Source organism: Lepidochelys olivacea, assembly GCF_965140295.1.
Source record: "Lepidochelys olivacea isolate rLepOli2 genome assembly, chromosome: 3".
Classification (NCBI taxonomy): Eukaryota; Metazoa; Chordata; order Testudines; family Cheloniidae; genus Lepidochelys; species Lepidochelys olivacea.
The window spans coordinates 185,265,440-185,275,607 of record NC_140413.1 but is presented as its reverse complement, the minus strand read 5'-3'; positions in this window follow the sequence as shown (position 1 = coordinate 185,275,607).

Genomic DNA, 10,168 nt, shown 5'->3' with positions numbered 1-10,168 from the left:
TGGTGAAACGTCCCTTGTGATCCACCAGAGCTTGCAGCACTATTGAAAAGTACCCCTGGCGGTTTATCTACTCACCTGCTTGGTGCTCCAGTGCCAAGATAGGGATATGGGTTCCGTCTATGGCCCCACCACAGTTAGGGAATTCCATTGCAGCAAAGCCATCCACTATGACCTGCACATTTCCCAGGGTCACTACCCTTGATATCAGCAGATCTTTGATTGCGTTGGCTTCTTGCATCACAGCAGCCCCCACAGTAGATTTGCCCACTCCAAATTGATTCCCGACTGACCGGTAGCTGTCTGGCGTTGCAAGCTTCCACAGGGCTATTGCCACTCGCTTCTCAACTGTGAGGGCTGCTCTCATCTTGGTATTCTTGCGCCTCAGGGCAGGGGAAAGCAAGTCACAAAGTTCCATGAAAGTGCCCTTACGCATGGGAAAGTTTCACAACCACTGGGAATTGTCCCAGACCTGCAATACTATGCGGTCCCACCAGTCTGTGCTTGTTTCCCGAGCCCAGAATCAGCGTTCCACCGCATGAACCTGCCCCATTAGCACCATGATGCCCACATTGCCAGGGCTTGTGCTTTGAGAGAAGTCTGTGCCCATGTCCTCATCACTCACGTCACTGCGCTGACGTTGCCTACTCGCCCGGTATCGCTTTGCCAGGTTCTGGTGCTGCATATACTGCTGGATAATGCGCGTGGTGTTTAATGTGCTCCTAATTGCCAAAGTGATCTGAGCGGGCTCCATGCTTGCCGTGGTATGGCGTCTGCACAGAAAAAAGGCGCGGAACGATTGGCTGCCGTTGTCCTGATGGAAGGAGGGGTGACTGACGACATGGCTTATAGGGTTGGCTTACAGGGAATTAAAATCAACAAAGGGGATGGCTTTGCGAGAAACTGAATGGCCCCCTCAAGGATAGAACTCAAAACTGGGTTTAGCAGGCCATTGATTTCACAGAGGGAGGGAGGGAGGAGAAAATGAATACAAAACAAATCTGGTCTATTTCTTGTTTTGAGCCACTTCATCTATCTTTATACATCTTGCTGGCAGCAGACTGTGCAGTAGGACTGCTAGCCATCATCTCCTAGTTGCTCGGCAGAAGATGGTGCAGTATGACAACTAGCCATCATCTTCTGCTAGCTGGAGGTTAAAAGACAGTGCACTGCCGGTAGGACTCAATCGCCACGAGACGAAACAAGGGAAATGGCCTGGCTGAGACACTCCCATGTTTGCCCAGGCGCCCAGTTAAAAGAGCACCCGGGACTACGTCGATGATGGCTACCAGTCATACTGCACTGTCTGCTGCCAAAAGGCAATAAACTGCTGCTGTGTAGCAATGCAGTACCACGTCTGCCAGCACCCAGGAGACATACGGTGACGGTTAGCTGAGTGGGCTCCATGCTTGCCGTGGTATGGCGTCTGCACAGGTAACTCAAGAAAAAAGGCGCAAAACGATTGTCTGCCCTTGCTTTCATGGAGGAAGGGAGGGAACGGGGGCCTGATGATATGTACCCAGAACCACCCGCAACAATGTTTTAGCCCCATCAGGCACTGGGATTTCTACCCAGAATTCAAATGGGCGGCGGAGACTGCAGGAACTGTGGGATAGCCACCCACAGTGCAATGCTCCAGAAGTTGACGGTTGCCTCGGTACTGTGGACACACTCTGCCGACTACATGCACTTAGAGCATTTGTGTGGGGATACACACAATCAACTGTATAAAAATGCTTTCTACAAAACCGACTTCTATAAATTCGACCTAATTTCGTAGTGTAGACATACCCTTTATCTTAGGTAGGGTGTTAGCAGTGTACAGCCTAGAAGAAAGGCTATATTACTGTCAGTTTTCAAAGGGAGTTTCTTTTACAGAATGGGGAAGCTGTGGGAAATAGCAAATGAATTTGCTGTCTACCTTAATATCTCTAACTTGAGTCAATTTTTGGAGCAGAGTTGCTCCCTGGGAGCTAGGCATTAGAGTTTTGGTGGAGATTTCGGAAAGATATTGCCTGCATGCTGTTTGAGGTCACCTCTGTTCAAGGACTAGATATAGTTTAAGATAAATAAGTTGCACTAAGAATTTACTCACACTGCTTCACTGATTTTTCCTCCAATGGGAAGCTAATCTGCAGGGCCCTAACATCTAATACCACTCAGAAGAAGGGCAACATATATAGATAAATTAAATGTTATGTTTATTTTCTGTACACTTTTTAACTGTGCAGCAACTGAATTCTTATTACATTTATTTGTATAAATATAAAAATAGCAAAAGCTGGACTACATGAAAAAAGTTATTAATTAAAAAATAATTGGTAAAAATATTGTTGCCCTCTAATATTAAGCACTTTAAAATTTCATTGAAAGTTCAGTCTGCATTAGCTGGGCATATTAAAAAAAGAGGAAACAAGCCCTGTTTTGAAGTGATAACTTGTACAAAATCTCAGATATGTCCAAAAAAATAGATTTAAAAAGTTATTAAATATTAGAGCAAGTTGGAAAATGGTAATATGTTTGTAATTTTTTTCAAAAAAATCATTTCCTTTTTTTTCATTAAAATATACATTTTCTAATTTTAATCACCCACAAAATATTTCAGTTTTTTCTTTGTGTTCTCTGTCTTTGTTTTATCTTTTTCGCCATGAACCTCCTTTTCCTTTCTTTTTCCCTGCCTTTTACCTTTTTTCCATTTTGCCCCAAAAAAGGAATGAAAAAAGAATGGAGGGGGGGAAAAGAAAAGAAGGAGGGAAGGGAACTAAAATATCAAAAAGTGTAAAACTGTCATTTTTGGTTTTGAAAACCAGATTTTTTTGTTTTGTTTTAGTTTTCCTTGAAATCAAAAACTCAGTTGATCTTTTTTTCCATGAAAATTTTTCAGTTTTGTAAAAAGGCCATTTTTCATTAAAAGAAAAATTTTGAATGACAAATTTTAACCAGTTATATAAAATGCATTACATGAACTGTGTTTCCAACCAGATGTCTCTGTTAGCTGGTTTCTTACATAGACCTCTAATCTTGCAGTCCTTTCATTCAGCAGTCCTACTGAAGTCAGCTATTGCGTCCCTGGTCAGACCAATCCTCAGCCAATAATATCCACATTTTTTGGCCCTGCTAGCCTCTTGGTCACCCACCCCAGAATGAAATCTGCAGCCGCATTCCACTTCCATAAGCGCCCCACATTAAGAAAGAGTATCAGAGTTTTCTTAACTCCAGCTAAACTCAGTTTAATGACATGGCAAGACCTGAGGCCCTACTGCCTGTGTTTTAACATCTCTGTAAGTGCACATCCTTGTAGTACATGTGCTGTTATGTTCCAGACACAGAAGCTGAAAGAGCCAATATTTCATTTTGTCCAAGAATAAGGAATATAGAAAGCTGATAAGAAAAATCACTCTAGAATTTTCAGAAGGTCAGAATGCAAGAGACAAAGTCAGATGTAAACAAATCGCATGGAATCTACATTCAGAATTTCATGTGAAATGTTCCCTACTTTAACCTGAGAGGGATGATAACTGATTTTTTGGGTCTCAGATAAGCTGTCAGAAGGAAAGGATAATCTGTACATAGTTTTTCCTAAAAAATGATCCTACAGATCAGTTTACACAACTCCTGTGAGAATAACTGTAGACAAATAACTTGGGACAGTTAAGCATCTGACAGACATACTGTGAGAATATGGAAAATATTTTCACTGACTATACGAAAGAGAGCTCTCACAATGTTAGCCAGAACAAGTCAGTTAATTATTTTCCCTCTTCTATCTCTAAGCATATTCCATCCTTCATCCTACCTTCTCCCTTTTCCTTCTTTTCTCACATTCATTATCAGAACTAAGGCTACTTCCAGTGAGCCAACTAACCATGCCAGCGTTGAGGGTATGTCCACAATACGGCTGGGAGGGTGTTTCCCAGCTTGGGTAGACAGACACCTGCTAAATCTGCTCGAGCTACCACTCTAAAAATAGCAGTGTTGATGGGGGTAGCACGGGTGGCAGTTCAGGCTTGCCATCTGAGTAAAAATTCACCTAGATCCCCAGGGTACTTATTCAGATGACTAGCCCAAGCTGCTGCCCAAGCTACCCCCAGCTATGTGGCTATTTTTAGCATGCTAGCTTAAGCAGAGCTACCAAGTATCTATCTACCCAAGCTGAGATGTATGCTCCTGGCTGCAGAGTAGACATTCCCTATGTGGATTCACAATCAAGGGTCAGACACTTGGATATCAGTGATACATCCAGTATAAATACATATAAATGTATAAATTAGGTGTGCAGTTTGACAACTCTCTATAGTTGAATAGGTTTTCATCACTTACCATGTTCAAAGAATCATAGAAGATTACGGTGGAAGAGACCTCAGGAGGTCATCTAGTCCAACCCTCTGCTCAAAGCAGGACCAACCCCAACTAAATCATCCCAGCCAGGGCTTTGTCAACCCAGGCCTTAAAAACCTCTAAAGATGGAGATTCCACCACCTCCCTAGGTAACCCATTCCAGTGCTTCACCACCCTCCTAGTGAAGTAGTGTTCCCTAATATCCAACCTAGACCTCCCCCACTGCAACTTGAGACCATTGCTCCTTGTTCTGTCATCTGGCACCACTGAGAACAGCCTAGCTCCATCCTCTTTGGAACCCCCCTTCAGGTAACTGAAGGCTGCTATCAAATCCCCCCTCACTTTCCTCTTCCGTAGACTAAACAATCCCAGTTCCCTCAGCCTCTCCTCATAAGTCATGTGCCCCAGCCCCCTGATCATTTTCATTGCCCTCCCCTGGACTCTCTCCAATTTGTCCACATCCTTTCTGTAGTGGGGGCCCAAAACTGGACGCAATACTCCAGGTGTGGCCTCACCAATGCCGAATAGAGGGGAACGATCACATCCGTCGATCTGCTGGCAGTGCTCCTACTAATGCAGCCCAATATGCCGTTAGCCTTCTTGGCAACAAGGGCACACTGCTGACTCATATCCAGTTTCTCATCCACTGTAATCCCCAGGTCCTTTTCTACAGAACTGCTGCTTAGCCAGTCAGTCTGCAGCCTGTAGTGGTGCTTGGGATTCTTCCGTCCTAAGTGCAGGACTCTGCACTTGTCCTTGTTGAACCTCATCAGATTTCTTTTCACCAATCCTCCTATTTGTCTAGGTCACCCCATCCCTACCCTCCCGTGTATCTAACTGTCCCCCAGCTTAGTGTCATCCATGAACTTGCTGAGGGTAGAATCTATCCCATCATCCAGATCATTAATAAAGATGTTGAACAAAACCAACCCCAGGACCGACCCTTGGGGCACTCCGCTTGATTCCGGCTGCCAACTAGACATCGAGCCATTGATCACTATCCGTTGAGTCTGACAATCTAGCCAGCTTTCTATCCACCTTATAGTCCATTCATCCAATCCATACTTTTTAAACTTGCTGGCAAGAATACTGTGGGAGACCGTATCAAATGCTTTGCTAAAGTCAAGATATATCACGTCCACCACTTTCCCTATATCCACAGAGCCAGTTATCTCATCGTAGAAGGCAATCAGGTTGATCAGGCATGACTTGCCCGTGGTGAATCCATGTTGACTATTCCTGATCACCTTCCTCTCCTCCAGGTGCTTCAAAATGGTTTCCTTGAGGACCTGTTCCATGATTTTTCCGGGGATGGAGGTGAGGCTGACTGGTCTGTAGTTCTCTGGGTTCTCCTTCTTCCCTTTTTTAAAGATGGGCACTATAGTTGCCTTTTTCCAATTGTCCGGGACCTCCCCCGATCGCCATGAGTTTTCAAAGATAATGGCCAATAGCTGTGCAATCACATCAGCCAATTCCCTCAGCACCCTCGGCTGTTGGCTGTTGTAGACTCAGCTTGGCACTATAGTTATGGCAGATTCCATACCTATGTCACTGTGCATGTGCATCAGGCTGATAAAGAGATATAGTTGAGTGAAACTTGAATTACAAGATCTGAATCTACAGGAATCTTGCCTGAGTTCTGTTTTTGTAATGAAAATGGAACTCAGTTCCAAATTTTTCTATAGGCTTAGGCATGATTGAGAGAATCCATACACAGTTTTAAGTGAATTTGGGAAGACTTACTGTTTCATCCCTAAGACATGGAATTCACTGTGAAATCGGAGTGATTTTTGATTGAGTTTCAATTTGAGCTGAAACTCAAAGTAAAATCTTAGGGAAAGTAAAGCCATTTGAATTGAAACAATAGAAGAGGCTCATATGAACTCCTGCTACCTATGTAGGGTATTTATAATGGTCCCCAATACTGTCATATATGAGAACTTCACAGTCTTTGGCTTTATCTTCGAAACACCCCTATGAAATATGGAAGTACTACTACACCCGTTTATTGAACCCAGGTGTCACGAGTCTAGTGTCCTAACCACTAGACAATCCTTCCTTTCTTACCAAGCCACACCCAGAAAGTTTCACAGAGCATGTCTGTTTGTTTAATATTTACATAATAGATTTTAAGATGAAGAAGGCCAATGGCATTTTGGGATGTATATGTAGGGGCATTGCCAGCAGATCGAGGGATGTGATCGTTCCCCTCTATTCGACATTGGTGAGGCCTCATCTGGAGTACTGTGTCCAGTTTTGGGCCCCACACTACAAGAAGGATGTGGAAAAATTGGAAAGAGTCCAGTGGAGGGCAACAAAAATGATTAGGGGACTGGAACACATGACTTATGAGGAGAGGCTGAGGGAATTGGGATTGTCTAGTCTGCGGAAGAGAAGAATGAGGTGGGATTTGATAGCTGCTTTCAACTACCTGAAAGGGGGTTCAAAGAGGATGGATCTAGACTGTTCTCAGTGGTAGCTGATGACAGAAGAAGGAGTAATGGTCTCAAGTTGCAGTGGGGGAGGTTTAGGTTGGATATTAGGAAAAACTTTTTCACTAGGAGGGTGATAAAGCGCTGGAATGCGTTACCTAGGGAAGTGGTGGAATCTCCTTCCTTAGAATTTTTTAAGGTCAGGCTTGACAAATCCCTGGCTGGGATGATTTAGTTGGGGTTGGTCCTGCTTTGAGCAGGGGGTTGGACTAGATGACCTCCTGAGGTCCCTTCCAACCTGATATTCTATGATTCTATGTACCAGCGCAGGTTTCCAGGTGCCCTTCTATGTATAAAAAATGTACTCATACTAATACAAAAAAAATAAAAATAAAACCCGCAGCTGGCCCCAAGCCCTTAAGGGAACACAAACCCATTCCAGTCATAATTAACAGCCCTTGGCACATAAAACACCAGTCCTTCATCTTAACACACCCTTAGCACACCCTGCACCTTAACAGATGAGGGCTATTTTGGACCATGCCGGATGAATTAAATTACAAAGTTGAGGAACCCTAATGTAGAAGATCCAGCCAGTAACTCCTTTTCCTCCTAGCTAAGGGCAGCCCAGCTTCAGAGTTGCGACAGAATCAAACAGGAAAGATGGCTTCTAAAATAGGCCAGTCACAAGCCATTTAGGGCTTTATAAGTCAAAATCAGCACCTTAAAATCCACCCAGAAAGCACGAGACAGCCTGTTGTGCAGAGCAGTTATCCAGACATAATACATGCAGATATATTGCTATGTTTTATTTTTCCTAATTATTGATAGTATTTTAAAACAGGCCTCTCCCAGGTATATGAAGAGTACAAAAACAAATACAACAGTCACATAATAAACTGATAACAAGTAGAACTTCTTCCTCACCCCCACAGGGGCTGCAATTTCCACCCACTTACACTCTTCTCAACCAATACCCTTCTTGAAAACCTGAGAGAATAGAGGTTGTAGCATGCTCTGTAGGTTAACAGACTCAGTCTGTCAGATCAAGCGGGAAAAGCAAGTTTCAAGTGAAAAGTCCAGTACTGAAAATGCCCTTGCTGTCAGCCCCATCCTGTATCTATTCTGTTCAGGTTTTTAAACAATTCTCATCATCATAGTATCTGAGCACCTTCCATTAGTGCATTAACATAAGTAGCATCTGGCACTAATGGTTCATTCTTTCTCACACATCCCCTCCCCAGGAGGAATATTTTGTGTGATTGGTTTTTTGTAGGGTTTGGAAGTTTTTCATTATAGTTAGGTACTTGTAAACATTGATGTTAGTGATGGCAGGTCAAAGAAGCATGCCATGGGGAAGAAGATTTGAGGTTTGAGGTGGTTCTTAGTTCCTGTGGGAGTTCATTCCACAGTCTTGGACCAGACTTCAAGAAGGCTTTGTCTCCTATACAGATGAGCTTTCCCCTTGTGGTGGGTGTGTCCATTTTGCCTGAGGAACAGAGCTGTCAATTACTGTCCTCATCCAAAAGCTTCAGATAACTTTTTAGATCTCATGGGCCCAGGCCATCAGTCACTTTGAAGGTAAGGACCAAGACCTTGAACTTAACTGAATATTCTATGGGAAGCCAGTGTAAAGAGTGGAGGACAACTCTGTGCTTTTAGTAGCCTGTGTTGCTGAGGATATTCACAGCAACATTTGGTATAGTTTGTTTCCTAAATGCTGATGGCTTCATGCCCAGGTATATCACATTGCTGTAGTTCAGTAGAGATGTGATGAAAGTGTGTATAATGGAAACCAGGTCACCGCCCACCAGGATGGGAGAGTGTCCTAGCCAAATGCAGATGCCAGAAAGCATTATTCATGGATACTAGTATGTGAGAGCTTAGCATCAGAGAGTAATCCATCCAGGAGAACTCCAAAACTACTTTCTGAATTGTCTGTGTTTGTCTGCATCTAAATCCAAGGAGAACTACACAGTGACTGCAAACTTCTTCAAGTGCTTTCCTTTGCTAATCAGCATAATCATCATCTGGCATGGGTCCAGATGCAACTAGATTGCTGGTTTAAACCAGGAGGCTGTTAGCTTGAGGGTCTCAGCTGCTCTCAACTGCCATGAAGACAGGCATAGAGTAGGCAGCGCCTAAATCAGTTATGGCTTTATAGGTCACAAACAACACTGAATTGCAGATGGAAACAAATTGGAGCCAGCACAGAACATACAACATAGGTATAATGATGCTCCCTGTGAGAAACACCATCTAGCAAGCACGCCAGCACAGTCTGCACTAGCTGAAGTTTTCAAATAGGCTTCAGATGTTGCACCATGAAGAGTCCAGCGCTGCATTCCACTCTCTGGTGACAAGGGCATGGATAACTGTGCCCATGTCCACTTTTGAAAGGAAAGCTCATAAACATCTTGCAAAGCACAGACAAGGCAAAAAAGGTGTTCTTGGTCACAACTGCAGCATATTCCCAGAACCAACTGGGAATCTAACAAGCTCCTGAAGTGTGAACCTGGAAAACACTTAATTTGAGTTTTGTTGCCTTTTTTAAGAGGATTCACAACACAACAATGAAGGAAGCAATAATGTCCAATCATTTAATGTAAATTATAGTTAACAGATGATTAAAAATTTAGGGCCAGCTGTTTAGCTGGTGTAGGTAGGCATTTCACTAATGAAGTAAATGGTGCTATGGCAACCAGCTAAGGAGCTGGCCTTATAATACTACATTTGGTATTAGTTACTTCATCACAATGCCATTTGAACATCTAATATTCTTATTCCTGTCTTTTCCCTTCCTTTTTCAAATGCAGACTCTAGCTCTTCCCTTTCTTTCTCTGCAGTGAGCAGATGCTACTCTGCTTCTTGTCATAATTTTTTCAGTTTGTAAGAGATAATGGGGAGCAGTGAGTAACTCCGTAATATTTCTGAATCTCTGATCTTACTTTCCAAATCCTGTAACTTCTTTAAAGTACACACACTCTCTCCATCTCACCAAACCCAGGAACTTATTTAAGCATCAAGCAGGATTTTAATGAGTCCCACAAGATAGTCAAAGAAACAGCTGTTCAAGTTAGAGTCTATAAATAATTATATATGATCTTTGCTAACAGTTTTTAAGAGCCACCTCCAGAGTCTACCTCTTCTCCCTCACATCCACTGGAAGAGAGGAATGTGCATGATGCACGCATCTTTTGGAACACTGGACTGTATAGCCAGGCAATGTTTACTTACTGCCTTGAATGACCCCTGTAGTGCTTGCTTCTTGAGTGTTAATTGTACTAAGCAAATATTCCAGCCTATAGCCACTGTGTTTGAATGTTAGAACTGACCAACATGTGTATGACACAAATAAAGACTCATTTTATTTCAAAGACTCAAGTTATTAAAGAGGACAA